This window comes from Myotis myotis, unplaced genomic scaffold, assembly GCF_014108235.1.
Source record: "Myotis myotis isolate mMyoMyo1 unplaced genomic scaffold, mMyoMyo1.p scaffold_m19_p_6, whole genome shotgun sequence".
Lineage (NCBI taxonomy): Eukaryota > Metazoa > Chordata > Mammalia > Chiroptera > Vespertilionidae > Myotis > Myotis myotis.
The window spans coordinates 41209955-41222768 of NW_023416368.1; positions in this window are offsets into that span (position 1 = coordinate 41209955).

The following is a 12814-nucleotide window of genomic DNA, read 5'->3' on the forward strand; positions in this document are numbered from 1 at the left end:
TATAGAGATAAACACAGATGGTGTAACAATTAGATCCTAAAAATTAAAAAGGGACAAGAATATTTTCATGAATTCTAAGTAGGGAAAGATTTCTTAAACTGAAAATATTTCTCCTTTGCTTTCAAAGAAATGAATGTTTATGTGTGCATGTATAACAATAACAAGAATAGAATCACACATTAATAACAGGTTAAGACTTGTTGAGAAAAAAGAAAATTAAAAAAAATATGTTCCATTGGGATAAAGTGCAAGAAAGTGAGTTTAGATTATTTACCTTTGTAGACAAGTAAAGTGCCAAACTAGACAGTCTTAAGAAAAGTAGAATTTCCAATAAATAGAATTAGTCATATCTACCAAGAATGTCAGAAAATTAGAAGTATAAAAGTATCAATTCTAGCTCTCAGCACATTAGTATGTAATCACTTCATATACCTACGCATCTTACACATTCTAGCAGAAAAATTATTAGGTATATGCTCGTATACACTTCATGCTTGAGAATAATACCACAGGCTTCTTTTAACATTATGTTTTAAAAACCATTGCTCTCTTGGTAGTCAAAGGAGTGATATTTTATACTTTATAGGTCACAGAGAATATTGTTTTCCCCAAGCATAAAAATGTTGAAATGCAAAGAAACTTTGGAAAGGAAAAATGCAAAAAGAGTGTGTTGAGACTGTTTTCCCTCATATAACGGCAAGTTCACAGTGCTGACAAGATCTTCCTTCCTTGCCTTGGTCCCAAGTGTTGGCTTGAAATGACACAGGGTTCCCACTCAAATGGAAAGGTCTGAGACTCCAGCAGTCCACTTCCTTGCAAAAGAAAGATAATCTGGATCCACATTCCATGGTGCAGTGACATAGTTAGCATCATAAGGCACCAAAGAGACAACACATTTTGTCTCTCATCGGAAGTTATCTTAACAACACTGAATTTTTTCCAAACATATGCTCTGCATGCATGGATTTAAGGAAGAAACAGCATTTTGAATTAGGGTATGTTTTCTGTTAGGAAAGTTTTAAGGACACATGCCAGTACAGATTGAACTGATAAATGTTACTCTATGATAAATATAAAATAAATAATCTACTTCAAGCTTGGAATTTTCTTTCTCTGTTTTCTCTCTAAAATTGTACTAGCATTCTCAAAGTATATGAAAGAGAAGCCCTAACTCGCTCTAAAGAAGTGAAGATTATTCAGCCGGAAGTTTCTATAGAAAGAAGGAGATACTTTTTGCTAAGAGTTAGTGTTATAATCTTAATACTTTTTGCTAAGAGTTAGTGTTATAATCGTAATAGCTTCTACATCCTAAAACTTACATCAGCATGGTTGATTTAACAATATATGTTCAATGTAATAATTTATCAATTTACTTGGTACAATTTCAAATGTTTCCAACTTCAGTGAAAGTCTTTTTTGGAGGAAGATAATTGAAGTGAATTTATTTTTAAGTAAATTTCTCAATGTTTCTTCATCCCTTCACTTGTAGTTACCAAAAAAATGATGTAAAAATTTGTTTCAGATCTCATTTTACAGAAGAAGCCATCAAGGAATCTCTTTAAAAAGTATTACCTATCTATAATAATAAAAGCATAATATGCTAATTAGACCAGACATCCTTCCAGACGACCTTCCAGACAAAGCCGAGGCTGCAAGGGAAGCCCAGGTCCCAGGTGCCTGCTGGCAGCTGGAGGGAAGCCGGTGCCGGCAGGTGGGGGAAGGAAGGCCTACTCTTGCATGAATTTCATGCACCAGGCCTCTAGTTTGGTCTATAAAGGATATAAAATGTAATATCTAAAATTTGGCTTTTAAAATTTAACTCAATATATCTAAAGAATTTAAATACTGCAACTAATTAATGTGCTCACCTTCTATTCAACATGGTTAAAATATGTACTATGTATCTGGCCTTGGATTAGTAAGTAGTAATTAAAATTTGATTCCTGGATGTCAAGATGTGAACGTATTTGCTATACGTTGTATAGTATGAATGTTTGTCTCTCCCACCCTCTCCAAACATGTTGAAAACCTAACCCTCAAAGGCAATGGAATTAGTAGGTGGGGCCTTTGGGAGGCTCCACCCTCACTAATGGATTAGCGTTTGTATGAAAGAGAGCTCATAAAGCTCCTTAGCCCATTTGGCGATCTGAACATACAAATTAGAGCTGTCATCTGAGCATATTGGCACCCTGATCTTGGACTTCCAGCCTCCAGAACTGTGAGGAATGAATTTCTATTATGTATAAGCCACCCAGTCATTGCATTTGGTTGCAACAGCCCCAACAGACTAAAACAATAATGGGGAGATTTATTCAACTACTTATAATGAAGTACACAAAAATAACGATACTAAATTGGGATGGGAGAACAGAGAAAGAGGTATTATTCCAATGTGGCAGAAATGTGACAAGCAGTTGTGTAGAAGAAAGTGAGATTTCAACTGACCTAAAAAAAAAAAACTGAATGAGTTTCTAGATTAAATAAATAAATAAATGAACTATTCCAAGCAGGAATTAAATTTGGTGCGGAGACATGGTGGACTAGGTCAGGCAATTCATTTCTGTTCACTTTCAATTGGTTAAAATCATCTCATGGACATCCCTGAATGTAAGGAGGTCTGCAAAAGATAGCCCATGGCTGCACAACTACTCAGAGCAAAAATTATATGCAATTTTGGAGACACTATGGAAATTGTTCGATGGCAACAAAATCCGGCAGTTCATTTTTCCGTTTGCTTATTGTGTAATATTCTTCCACCAGACATAGTGGCTTAAAACTAGAATTTGCAATTATCTCCCATGGTACTGAGGTTGGTCTAGGACAGTGATGGCGAACCTTTTGAGCTCGGCGTGTCAGCATTTTGAAAAACCCTAACTTAACTCTAGTGCCGTGTCACATACAGAAATTTTTTGATATTTGAAACCATAGTAAAATAAAGATTTATATTTTTGATATTTATTTTGTATATTTAAATGCCATTTAACAAAGAAAAATCAACCAAAAAAATGAGTTCGTGTGTCACCTCTGAAACGCGTGTCATAGGTTCGCCATCACTGGTCTAGGAGCAGATGGGTCCTTCTTACTTGGAATCCTTCATGGTTACAGTCAATTTAGGGGGTGGGGATGAAGTCATCCAAAAATTCAACAGGGCTAAATATCCACAAAGGCGCACTCAGGTGGCTGGCGGCTGATCCTGGCTGCCCTTTGGGAACTCAGGGCCGCCTCCTTGGGTGCCTGCATGTGGCACTTCCTTTCGATTCTCACAACATGGCAACTGGAGTTTAAAAGTGAGTCTTTCAAAGGATAGGACATATGTACTGCCATTGTCCTAAGGACTGAGACAAAAATCTAGCAGTCTCCCTTCAGTTTTATTCTGCTGGTCAAAGGAGTGAGAATCCTCCCATAGTTGAGGGAGAGAAAGCAGGCCCCACCTCTTGACGGGAGAAGTTTTAAAGAATATTTGATCATCTTTAGTATACCGTAGTTCTCCCTCTGGTCACATATTATTTATATGCTGGTCTTCTGCCCTGAAAAAAACACATTCACTACATTCCAAGACCTTTAGAATTTCATCCCAATAACAGCATTAGCTCAAAGTTCTGGATCTTATCATGTCAGTCAGATGCAGGTGTTAGGGTCATTTCTTAAGGATGGGGCTTCTCATTCTAAGTGTGTGAACTAATTTAGTTTGCTGTACCCCTCCCCCCCACCCCAAAACCATGGCAGAATGATAAAACTGAGGTGGGATGACCACAACAGACATTTCTAATCAAAGAGAAGGAAATTCTGAGGCATATGGGAGTCACTGTTTCATAGCAACCCTGCAGCTCAGCCTGGAAGATGTCACCAGTTCCTGATTAGGGCTGAGCCTTGTGTCCTGTGAATCCTTTCTCTGGCTCTCAGCTCTGTCTCCTGGGCCCTCAGTTCTGTCCTCTGCACTATCCTTCTTGGCCCATGTTTGCAACCACATGGCCTTCTATGCCTGATTAGAAGGCAGTGGGGGCGGGAGGTCTTTTCATTTTGTACTCTCTGTCCATTTTAGCCCAAGCTGTTGTTGTTTCTGAGAATATCATTCTCCAAAAAGTGTTATGGGTTTGGAAGGAGTAGTTTTAGATCACTCAATTAGATAGACTCGTCTCTACCTTGTGAAAGGCGCTGCTTTGTGAGGTTTCTTGAGGCAATGAAGCACTGTTATGGAAGACTAGAGGCCCAGCGTGCGAAATCGTGCAGCTTCACCCACCCGCGCGCGCCTCGCCACACCCACCTCACTGCACCTGCTGGCCGCCAGCCTTGCTCCAGTCGGAGCCTGTGGGTCGCGGGGTAGAGACTGAGAGGTGCTCCATGCACGCGTGGTGACCAGTCGTTTGGTTGTTATGGCGTTAGGGCCACTGGCTTTTTATAATATAGATGAGGACAGCAATCCCTTTGGCTTTGGGCTCACTGAAATGGTAAGTGTGGCATTGCCACAGATCTTCCTGAGGTCTTAACAGAGGTTTCAGCTCTAGTCTGGATTTGGCATCTATCCTAAAGCCATTTCCTACTTTGAGAATCTTTTGCTGGTAGAGAATATGGAGAGAAGCAAATTGATTTTCCAACCCAAGGAGTCCTTGCTCATTGATAGTGTCTGTATATTGTGCTCAAAAGCTGAGTCGTTCCTGTTTAAGTTCATAGCTGCCTTTCCTTTTTCTTTTCCCTCCCCTATAGGCATTGATGAGAAATGAGTTGGCACTTTCTACCTTCTGCTTGGAAATCTTCAGAGCCAGACCCACAGGTTAATTAGGTATCCTTTCTATTTTCTACAGTATTGCCAAGTTTTCTGCCACACATTACAGGGATATCATTTTCTCTAACCACCAACTACAAATTCCTTTCTGTCCTTGCAGCTCTCATCAATAATCTCATCGAGAACCTTCCAGAATCTCCTCTAGGCTCATCCAACTTTGCTTGCCACATGGTCCAAAAGTCAGTGATGATTCCGGATTCCAAATTCCATCTTATTGCACGACAAATTACCTCTAAAATGAGAGGTTTAAAGCCATACGGGTTTTATTTTATCTCATGATTTTGTGAGTCAGAAATTCAAGCAGTCCAAATCCTGTGCTCCATGTGGAATTGATTGAGGCCTCTCAATAGTCTCCAGCTGGTGGATGGGCTAGTCTCGAGGGACCAGAGCAGCTTCACTCATGTGCCTGATGCCTTGTCAAAGGTGGCAGGAGAGGGAGACTCAGCTTAGACTGTTTATTAATCATAGTGACAATACCCGGCCTTCCAGGATGGTTGTCAGGATGGTTGGGTTGCTGGAGAAGAATGTTCCAGGAGGCTGATATGGAAACTGCCAATCTGCTATAGCCTGAGCCTGGAGACAGTGTCATCTCATCATTTTTCAATGATGGAAATAGGCACAAGGCCTATCCAGATTAAAGATGTGTGTGTGTGTGTGTGTGTGTGTGTGTGTGTGTGTGTGTGTAGGGGGAGGGGGGGGCGGGCTGGGGCTGGAGGAGTATTTGTAAAGGATTTATTTAGCACTCCTATTTAATCCATCATATGCACATTTGGAAAATGAGGTCATAGGAGTATATAGTGAGTAGGAGATGAGATTAGGACAGCAGTGGAAATCAGAATTACAGCGATCTTGAATGTCATGAAAAAGAACTTGAACTTTAATCTTGAAAGCTATGGAGGAGTATCAGATATCTTATTGTCCAAGAATTAGAAATGCTGATGTAATTAAGAAATTTGATGGTGAAAAGAAAGAGAAATGGGGCAGAATCTTGATGGAAAGGTAAATATGAATGAAGGTGGATAGCTTTTACTTTTTGTTGGTTTTTAATGGCAAGACAGAATTATACTTGCTTTGAGGTGTTAGGGAAGGTGCCTATATGGGAGATGAAGAAATAAGAGTACGGGGATAACTTTATGGGATAAGGTCCTGGCATGAAACCAGAGGGAACGGGATCTCTAATACAAGGTGATAGGATTCATTTGGCAAAGAAAAAGTCTTGCTCTTTTCCTTTGGTTCAAAAGAATGTGATAATTATGACTAAAATATTAATTTAGAGTATTTTATAGGTTGAAAAATTTATCCATTTCCTAATCTCTGGATTCTGTGAACGTTACTTCATATGACAAAACAGAGTCTTGGCAGCTGTGGTTAAATTAAGGATTTTGAAGTGAGCTTAAGGAGATTACCTGGATTATACAAGTGGGCCTGCACATGATCCATCCGAACTGGAGCCAGAGGGAGATTTCACTCTATACAGAGGAGCAGGCAATGTAAAGACAGAATAGAGATTTGAAGAGAGTGATCTTGACAATTGGAGAGATGAGGCCACAAGCTGGGGAATGCTGACAATCACCAGAAGCTGGAAATGTCAAGGAAAAGTTTCTCCAGAGCCTCTGTGGGGAGTGAAGCCCGGCCAACACCAGGATTTTGGCCCCGGGGTCCCCAAAACTATGAGAGGATAAATTTCTGTTGTTTTAAGATACAATGCTTATGGCAATTTATTATATCAGCCTCTAGAAACTGGTATGAATTATCTATATTAATAAAAGCCTAGGTGGTTGTCATGCCATCACGCCATGATGCCCTCGCACTATCACCATCCATCACCAGGAGGCTGCGTGTGCAGCAGGCGCGTGCGGGTGGGCGCAGCGCAGAAGATGTGGGGCCCAGCAGCTCTGTGCAGCGAGGCCTGGGGGTCCCGCGGCTCTGCATGGTGCGGAGGCGGGGCCCACGGCTCTGGACTACCTCTTTGGGCCAATCAATCATGGGGCTCCCGCACTGTGAGAGGACACAGGCCAGGCTGGGGGACCCCCCTGCTGAGTGCACAATTTTCATGAACCAAGCCTCTAGTACAACTATAATAGAATGGGTTAGAGTTATAGAATTATACTTTGGCATACCAGTCTTTGAAATCCTTAGTGGAGTCCTGCATAGATTTTCATTTTAAAAATATCAAGAGACATATCCAGGTTTGTTCAGGAATGAGGCTGTGATATCCAGGAAAAAGGGCTGGATTCAAACCCTGACTGTGTATTTACTCAGTGATTTTAGAAGAATTAATTAATCCCTCTACATCTTAGTTTTCTCAATTATAAAATAAGAATAAAAATAATACCCATTGCAGGGGTGAGGTGGAGGGGGTCAATGGGGATAAAAGGGGAACATCTGTAATGCTTTCAACAATAAAGACATATTTAAAAGAATAAATAATACCTATTTTACAATGTTACTGGAAAATAAAAATGCAATCAATGCATATACAAGGTATACTAGCGAGTACAGTGGCAAATATTATTAAAAATAACTGTGTGAGTGTGTGTGTGTGTGTGTGTGTGTGAGTGTGTATGTGTATGTGAGTGTGTGTCAATGTTTATGTGTGTGTGGGGTGAATGGCACCTACAGCCTGGAGAACATATGCAGAACATCATGGTTTGTTTTAGTCTTTGGGGTCAAATTCTCTATATTTAATATCTGGGGTTACTATATTCTGGATTTATAGAGTTGGGCAAGTTATTTAGCTTTTCTGTGCCTCGGTTTTATTCTTTAAAAAAAGGTGCTAATTATAAGATCTATTTCATGGAAATGTTTTGTTGATAAAGCAATTATATAATTGTAATCCATTTGTAAAGTGCCTAGAGCTTTGTACAGACCTAATGTGTTCACATACTTTACCGCTGCCTAAGGAAGGTGTAAATGATGCTTACATTTTTAACAAAGATTCTCTTTCTCCATTCCAGAATTTTCCATCTTAATTTGAATGATTCATCATCTATATGTGAATATATGTTAATATATAAACTGGCTTACATACAGTTCATAGAGGTAGCACAAACCTGGGAACATAAGGTGTTTTCCTACTTATATGAGTCGGCTAAAGCGTAGAACTAACATGAAATATTAATTCATTATGTTACGATTTTGTACTCTGAAGAATGGTCTTCATCAAAATTTAAGTTACCTTTATGGCTTCTGTGAGCTGAGAAGTAAGGAACATATGGGAGGGTTAGGTCTTTGTGGTTAATTCTCCAAAACTCTCATCACTGAGGTTAATTGCTCTCATTTTAGCTTCAATCAAAGTCACTATAATTGAATGACCAGGAAATCTTTAAATAGCATGTGGCTTTTCTTATATTTCCCCCTTAAATACCCAACCCATAAGGAGATCTCATTTGAAATCAACAAATGTATATATTGTGCTAATTTTATAACAACTATTATCACATAATTAAGAATATGCATGTTCCATTTGATATGTGTATATTTCTTCGTAAGGAAACCAAGGAGACCTCTGATGTTGAAAGAGAGCTATGTATGCATTTGTGCAAAGTGCCACATCTGCAAAATTCCAGCCCTGGCCTTGCTCTTTCCCTGCTCCCAGGATCGCTTTCGTTCTTTCAGAGCACCTGGCCACTCCCTCCCACTGGAGGCAGGGAGTGGAGGCCGGGAATGGAGTCAGAGAAAATGACCCCTCACTTCTGGAAGAGGATAGGGAGTAGGGAAAAGGAATCCTATCTATAAAGAGGGAATATGCAAATTGATCATCATGCCATAACAAGATGGCTGCGCCCATAGCGGAGGCCGAGTTCCCATAATGAGCCTTAACAAGCAATCAGCAGGGACCTGAGGCTGAGTGGTACTGGGCTGGGGCAGGGGACCTTAGGCTGCACCCCCTACCTGGCGGGGCTTGACGGGGGACCTCAGGCCGTGTCACCCATTTGGCAGGGCTTGACAGGGGATCTCAGACCGCATCCCCTGCTTGGCAGGGCTTGATGAGGGACCTCAGACCGCACCCTCCCACCCAGTGGGGCTTGATGGGAGACCTCAGGCCATGCCCCCTGCCCTGGTGCCAGGCTGGGGGACCTGAGGCCGCATCCCCTGCCATGCCCGGCTTGACGGGGGACCTCAGGTCATGACCCCCACCCGCAGGGCTTGACAGGGGACCTCAGGCCATGCCACCTGCCCATGGGGCTTGACGGGGGACCTCAAGGCACACCCCCACCCCAGCCCAGGCTGGGGGACCTCAGGTCGCGCTCCCCACCCCGGCACCAGGCTGGGGGACCTGAGGCTGTTCCCCCTGACATGCGGGACTAGATGGGAGACCTCAGGCCATGACCCCCACCCAGCAGGGCTTGACGGGGACCTCAAGGTGTGCCCCCTGCCCCGGCCTGGGCTGGGGAACCTCAGGCCATTCACCCAGCCCTGGTGCCAGGCTGAGGGACCTGAGGCTGTGCCCCCCCACACCCCCCTTCCCCCCCGCCTGGCGGGGATTGATGGGGATAGGGCTGGCCAGGTCTGTGTCTGCGCAGGTGGGCGGGGACTTGACTCTGGGTCCTACGGTGCCCCCCAGACTCTGACAGGAGGAAGATTTTCATACATTTTACTAATTTTCTTTCATCTCTGACACTTCTATTATAGAGAAAGGGCAAATAGCAATATTAAAATATTTCCTTTAATTAATTCCCTTCTAATGTGCACGAATTTCATGCACCAGGCCACTAGTAGTAAAAATAAGGGAGAAAGAAAAGTTAGAGTTGAACTTTTGGTAGTAATATAGATAAAAACAAACAGATAAGATGAAGAAGGCAAAATACCTGGTAAAGACTTAGTCATTATAAACAGTGCAGCTCAGAATAGAGGGCTGGAGGGAGAGCACAGTGGGCTTGGCTTCCAGCTACTGACCCTCCCACTGCCAGAGAGACGGGCAGCTGTCTGAGAAGGAGCTGGGCTGCTGGAGCCACACAGGAAGCGGCTCTGCAGCGGGCTGAGGGCTGGTACAGAGGAGCAGCTGGAACCCCACTGCCTTTTCCAATGTGACAAGAGATTCCTTCGTGACAAAGATTCCTTTTTGGGCAAAGAGCGGTAGCCTGAACCATATTGGAAAGGTGGATGGTGCATAGTAAACAACTTGCTAGCATGTACAATGCAATCGGCATGCAATTGTTAAGCACTGGTTGACTGCATAGTTGTGGGAAGCATTATATGGATATAACACAAGTTTTTCACCCCAAATAAGTCGGGCCCTGTGGTACATCATGTGCAACATTAGCTATGGAAGATACAAAGCTGGGGAACACATGGTCCCTAAGTGGATAAATTTACAATCAAGAACATCAGAATATGCACACACAAAAACAGTTTTAGTTTTTGGTAGAAAGTACTATTGACAAGGGCCACGTGTGTTCAGAGGAGTAGTATGAGAATTCAGAAAAGTATTCTGGGGAGTAATATGAAGAGTTGGCCTCAAAAAGTGAGTTGAAGTGACAATATTTTTCCTTATAGAAATACTATAGGAAATACACAGCATTGCCTTTGGAATAGTCTTGCCAAAAATAAAGAAAGAAAGAAAGAAAGAAAGAAAGAGAGAGAGAGAGAGAGAGAGAGAGAGAGAGAGAGAGAGAGAGAGAGAGAGAGAAAGAAAGAAAGAAAGAAAGAAAGAAAGAAAGAAAGAAAGAAAGAAAGAAAGAGGGAGGGAGAGGGAGGGAGGGAGGGAGGGAGGGGAGGGGAGGGAGAAAGAAAGAAAGAAAGAAAGAAAGAAAGAAAGAAAGAAAGAAAGAAAGAAAGAAGCTTAAAAATGGTCATGATTTTAGAGTTAACTACCAATGTGCAGGAAATACAGGTGATGGGAAAATATATTAAATGACACCATGGGGACATATTCAGCCAAATAAAAATGCAGAATATCAAAAATTTCCAGAACAAATAATACAATTATAAAAACCCCCACAAAACCCCAAACCAAAAAACCTGAAAATAGATATACACCCATCAATTGCAAGATAGAACTTATTGAGATGGCAATGCAAAAATATTACTGTACAAAAGTATTTTTGAGACAATTGTGGAAAAATAACAGAATAGCTATACAATGATATTAAAAGACTATTTTAAATTTTGGTGGGTGAGATAATCTTTAAAATATTATATCCATTAAATATATATTTATGATTGAAATGATATGATAACACTATTCATTTATTAATGGTGTAATTAGAAGAAAGTTAAACAGGGGGAAAAAAGATAAAATAGAGACTATTTTGGGGTTGTATAAGTGAGCTTTTAATGACATGACAAGATGTCGAGCAAAGATATTTCACTGGTAGGTTATTGAAAGAGAGTTTTAGGAATTTAAAGTAGTTGTGCTTGTGTAATACTTGAGACTAATTGGAGATAAGTACAGATGTGTATTTTTAAGTCCAGATAATGAAGTCCTAAAATATTCAAGGAGTTTGGGCTGCACAGAATACAGGCATTCCTGACTGCTTGGGGAAAGTATGTCATTATTTCTACTGCCTTATAATGACTTTTCCCTCTGGCAAATGAAGTTGCTCTTTGAAAAGTCAGAAACTTTCTTGGCTCAATTCAGAACACTCATCTGCTCTCCACAGCACTTGGCTTTCATTTCTCTCTTAGACCATGAAGTTGGGCATTGGTCAAATTTTCCTCCTCCCTCGCATTCCCTATCTAAATTATCCCCTGCGTGGAACCCTCTGCTGCGATGGCTTCAGGCATTACTAAGGTTTTAGTTTCCCAAAGCGAATCTAAAGGAAGCATGTTCCCGCCAGAATCAGCCCGACCCTGACTCCATCTCATCCACTTCTCCAGCAAGAACACTCAGGGTAACCAAGGTATCCTGACTTTGCTTTCTGATTCCCACATCGAATTCACTGTCAGATGGTACAGATGTTAATTCCAGTGTTTCTCATGTATGTTACATCTGCCTTATTGTGACTGTCAACAATGTCAGATGTACTAGTATATGATTACTCATTGCAAGACATGCCTATCTAGTCCCTCTCCCTTTCCCCCCAATTTTTATTTGTCAAATCTTTTAGCTTAATCTTTTCTTAAGTGAACATCAGTTCTCTGTTCAAAATCCCATTCTCTGGCCAAGTCAATTGATTTAAACACAAACCCTGACATTCAAGAAGCTCCTACTTATTTTCCTGTTATAATAGAGTCAGGACTACTCAAGCATTTGGTTACACTTTTATTATTATTAGTAGTAGTAGTAGTAGTAGTATCATATAGTAGTACAGTCATCTCTTGTAATCCATGGGAATGAGTGTCAGGACCCCCTGCGCATACCAAAAGCCCCAGACGCCGAAGTTCCTTACATAAAATGGCATGGAACAATGTGGACTATTGGCCTTCTGCATCCTTGGGTCAAAAATATTGTTTTGGATGTGAAGTTGGGTGGATGGGAAAAACCTGGGATACTGAGGGCTGACTGTAGTAGTGTGGTGGTAGTTTTAGTACTAGTGGTAGCAGTCATAGTAGTATTCTCACAAAACCCCCATTTATTATAGGTTAGCATTCTAACAACACAACTGTAGGATTCAAAACCTCCTTCCAGTTTTGAGTTAAACTTCAAAGTATTACATTGCTTTTCCTTTAACTACTGGATTATTTGGGTTGAAGTAGGGATAGTTTCCTTACAGTATCTTCTCTTTCACATCAGCCCCCAAGGCATTTCCTCTGAAGTTTTAAAGTTGTAACACTACTCATTTTAACATGATGGCCCATTCTCTACTAGGATAATCTTCTCTACTTAGGCCATATACTCCTTCAAGGTAAAGACTATGTCTTAATTTTTTGTAATTTCTTATCTTAACATAATGTAGAATAGTATGTTGCACGTAATAAAGAGTTGATAAATATTATTTAATAATTGTTACCAATAATATTGAATAAATATTAAATCTATTGTCATATTTTCATCACATTTCTTTACGTTGGCATGTAAGGCACTGTCTACAGATATAAAGATTTTCTGGATGGCTCTTTCTTCCAGATTACTTATAAAAATCTTAA